This window comes from Dermacentor andersoni, chromosome 7 (genome assembly GCF_023375885.2).
Source record: "Dermacentor andersoni chromosome 7, qqDerAnde1_hic_scaffold, whole genome shotgun sequence".
NCBI classification, from domain to species: Eukaryota; Metazoa; Arthropoda; class Arachnida; order Ixodida; family Ixodidae; genus Dermacentor; species Dermacentor andersoni.
In genome coordinates this window covers 62772872-62777460 of record NC_092820.1, presented here as the reverse complement: position 1 = coordinate 62777460, position 4589 = coordinate 62772872, and the positions used below count along the sequence as shown (strand labels likewise).

Below are 4589 nucleotides of genomic sequence, written 5' to 3'. Positions count from 1 at the left end.
GATAGCATACGGCATGTAATCTTCGCTTTTTTTTTAAATGGTCCAAGAATTACGTGTCCTTGTCTTTCTCCCGGAATGGCTGGTGCGCGAAACAAAAGGAATTTAGTTTATGACTCATTTATAATGTATTTACTTCACTGACACCTAAGCTGCCAGCACGCACTTTGTGTTAATTACTCCAGGTCGTGTCCATCAACGGGTTGTGAGCAATCATCGGCATTATAAAACATCTGCAATCCTTGCGAATATTTCTATTAGGATTGGGCAGAAAAAAAAAACAATCTGATTGCGCTTGGCTTTCAAATTCAAATTCAATAAAACAAATTCAAAACTGACACTTAGGTATCTCTACGTGGATGAATGCGAAAGCATTCCGGCGTCTTCCCATGACGACTCGTTTTACGAAGCGTAATTAATGACATTGTTTTCACGTTGCATTGTGTCATTTATCACATCACATGCCTCGATCTTGTCCGCGTACTTGCGTGGACGTCGAAAGGAGCCAGACGCAGCTACGGATCGGATCGGAAAACATTTATAGGGCTCTAGAAAAGAGATCTTCGCGGCTTCAGACGGCCTCTTCCATCTTCTGATGGATTCTTCTGTCTGCAATCACAGGGTTGGTGCCCTAGTCCAAGGCTCCACTGAGTATGGCCTACCCGCGAGCTCGCTCTACTAGGCGCTTTTGGCCGTTCAAGCTTACGCTGGAAAGCATACTCTCCCACTGTTCCGCACTCGGGTTTTTAATTTTATAGATATGGACTTCAAAGTCGAAGCTGGAGGTGCGTCAATGGGAGTGCACGACACAGCTCACCGAAATCCCCGCACCGACTGGCAGCGCCACGACCCGCGGCGCCATGTATACACCGGCCACCGGCGCGGTCTCTCCCTGGGACCACGTGACTTTTTGTACCAACTCCGTCGAAGGTTCATCTGTCGGAGCGCACGACAGGATTCAGTGAAATCCCCGCACCGATTGCCAGTGGGCCGGTGTTATGAGCGCCTTCCGAGAGGGAAGGGCATTACGGGAACGCTGCCATGATGAGCGGCATCGAAGCCCGTTGTGGAAGAAGACGACAACGAACGCGCGAGCAGTGACATCATCGCGTCTTTGTGACCACGTGACCTTTTTACGGCCAAGCTGTCTATGGCTAGAGTTGCGTGCATTTTTGTTCTGCGTGTGCGAAATCCGTGGGCCGATCCCCGAGATTGTGCAATACCAGGCCGACCCACGGCGGAGGTGAAGCAGGCTTCAAGCGCCCCGCGAACTTGCAGAAACAAGTGTAATATCTCAGATCAAAACAGAAACCGTAGAAGATAATAAGCTGATAAGAACAGATGCTGCACTTTGATCCACGTCAGCCATGTCTACGTGCGCACCGACCTCTCTTTATCGACGATCCAAGAGTTTGCGTATCTACTTTCATTTCCTTCCTCTCTCCTGCGGGGGCGGTGCCGTCGAAACGTCACGTGTGTGTAGTTTCCTCCGGCTCCTCGGGGTGGTGGTCCCATTATCCACGCGAATGTATATATATTACAGTAAGTGAGTTCGTACCCTTGTTCGAAATTCTGTGTAACCTCTGTGTCGTGTGCTTAACAGCTAAGCTGGTCATCTGAGTGGAATGGCTCATGATTTTTGTCCATTCTGCCACGCCACCGAATTTTCCGCTCCGTGAGCCATAGAGCTTCAACATCAATGGCTCATGAAATTTGTGGGATTTATATTTCTTTATTTCCGCCCATTGATGACTCGCACTCGAGCAGGATTTCATAGGTTGTACTGTTTTTTCCGCCAAAACATAATCCTTTCCGCTATGTCTGTACTGCCCATGCCGTCTTGCTCGAGGTCGTGAAAACTGCAGAAGCGTGTGTGGCACTTGTTCACCGATCAGCCTGCGACAGATGTGCTTCTTCCTGCTTTGCATCTGACAGGGCCCCCTGGAGCAAAGCCTTTGTAGTCATGTTCACAGGATTCTGCTGCCTGCTCTTCTTCAACGCCTTAGTGGTGGGAAGCCTTCTCATGGCATTTGGTAAGTTTGCCTACCCCTGCACGTGCAAATCATTACACCGCTTTACTACTACAAAGACAGCTCAACCGCTCCATTCCGCCTTTTAGGCAGTGCCTTTGGAAACAAATGTCAGTCAAAGAATTATTCATCCTGGTTTAAGAATCGAACATGCAGCCACCGCTTGAGCAAAACTCTCGCCTCGCATTTGGTGTTAACCTTCAAATAGAAACAGTAGCTCCGAAAACGGTAATAGCAAGACTAAATATGCGCGAATCGTCCGCACTCCAACCTAGTAGATATGAAAAAAAAATTTTGCTCCAAGGTGTTTGTCGCTCCTATATGTTATACCACACGAGAATTTTCGGGTGCCTGTCTGTTCCTTAGAGTTTAAACAAGGCATCTGGATCAGTACATGTACAGGACAATAGGTGACTTCAGACTTCTACATGTGTACGTATCATAAGATGCAAATTTTTCTCATATGTGCAAATCTTTACCAGCATCTTTGAGAATATACCTCAAAACTGGTCAGAATAAATGTTTCTCCTCGATTTCCACGCTGGTTGCCGCATAACCGAACCACTGACGACACGCTTGACGCTTAAGACACCACCATCTCCGCTCCCCTTTCCCCTTTCATCTAGACCGTCAGTAAACGTCGGCCAAACTCATTACTATTCCCTGGCCTGCACGGGGAGGACTAATTAGAGAACAGCTAGCAAGTAGGGGTTTGCGAATAGTGATTTTTGAGACGGAGAAGAATATGAATTGAATACTGCCAAAAGCGAATCGAATCAAACATCTAATAGTTTTCGAATAGCTTTCGAATAATGAACACCGTTGTTACAATTATTATAAAACAATGTTAACACCCTAGTGTTATTAAGGAACCATGCTTCTGCCTTACATGGTACGCTGTGAAGCGTTGTTTATTAAAAGCACAAATGGAGCATGAAGACCGATCAAGTAGTAGTTTTATTGCATGCGCAGGACTCTTCAAAGAGCGCGAATGATCGCTGTGTGGCCTGTAAATTGTGGCTACCTAAGCAACATAGCCTGCTTCCCTACCTAAGTTCTCGTGACTTATCCCTATACTATGTCCGCGACGGTAAATACTTACGTACTTTTACGATAATCTTATGTTTATTTGGATGCAGTTGACACTTTAAAGTATTCGAAAAGTCTTCGGGAAGTATTCCGTTTTACGAATAGGGACTATTCGATTCGAAGACAGAACAGAATAGGGCATATTCGATTCATTTTTTGAAAGTTTCCAACATTCGCAAAGCCGTACTAGTGGGCCATTGTGTTCCATCATGGAAACAGTTCTCACAAGCTACTCAACATCACCTTCTATGATGGAATCAATAGCCAGATTGCCCTAACTGGACGATAATACGCAAGATATTTTCGGCACCCCAGGTATTTGAGCTGTTGTCGCAAAAAAGAACATTGGCGAAAATATTCACTTTCATGAGAATCCTGTTTTTATATTGAGCATGGTTTTGCAATGTGCACATGCGTGAACTCCGCCCTGCCCTAATGCAGTTGGGTGCACCATATTACCACAGAAACTGTAACTTTAAACATTTCAATGAGATTAGCATTCTGAGAGTATTTCAAACCCCTACAGGGGTGACTATCTATCTATCTCTCCAGCCGTTTACCCGCCAACCTGGTTAACTGGGAGTGGATAGTCCATAGTCTTATGGGTAGCACATCGAGCTGCTGTGCTGAGGGAACAGGATTCAAAAGCAACCATCACACCAACTTGTTTCCTTGGGTATGTACTGCTCTTCAATGAATCTCGCACCCACTTCGGTTAGTGAGTATGTGCCCCTACGTACGGGCAACTCCTCAATAAACCCTTTTGGCACCAACTCGGGCAACTGGGAATGTGCGTCAGTGTACAGGCCGCTCTTCAACTGAACTCTTTCACGCCACCTTAATTCTCTGCGTGTGTCGTACTCTTGAATAAAGCTGTGGAAGCCAACTTTGTTAAATCGTCATGTGCCTCTGCGTATGTGCCGCTCTTCAATGACAGAAGGGGTTCATTGAATTTCTCCAGTGCTTGGCGCAATCGTTGCTGTATGCGTGGACTTCGCGGAGCCGCCGCTATATGGCGCAGACTGTACATTGCGAAACATGCACACCTGCTGCATGCACGTCTCGCTGCTGGCAGTATGGTGTCACTACATTCCTAGAACGCTAATCGCAATAACGTCGGCATTCATCGTCAAATAGGTTCTGCCGCAATTTTTTTTGCACAAAACCTTGCTATACTGTTCAGGATGCCATCGCTGTAACCACTCCAACCTGTTCGTAAACAGCTTCTAGAACGCACTGCGTATCTGGCGCTTATCTGGCGCTCTTCAATGAACCATCTATCATGCCAACGCATTGTCAAGCTGCGTCAGGAATGCACTTCGTGTGTACTGCTCTTCACTGAGCTCTTTCACGCCAGCGCGTTGGTAAGTTGCACTTGGTATGTTCCGCTCTTTAATGAACCTCCTTCTCGCCAACGCATTGGCAAGCAGCTTCAAGATTGCACTCGGTACGCGCCGCTCTTCAATGAATCAC

At 46.6% G+C, this 4589-nt stretch overlaps 1 pseudogene; it reads right to left on the bottom strand.

Annotated features, from left to right (window-relative positions):
* Nucleotides 1–1186: 1186 nt before the first annotated feature.
* Nucleotides 1187–1366, bottom strand: LOC126535023 (U2 spliceosomal RNA; annotated as a pseudogene).
* Nucleotides 1367–4589: the final 3223 nt, after the last annotated feature.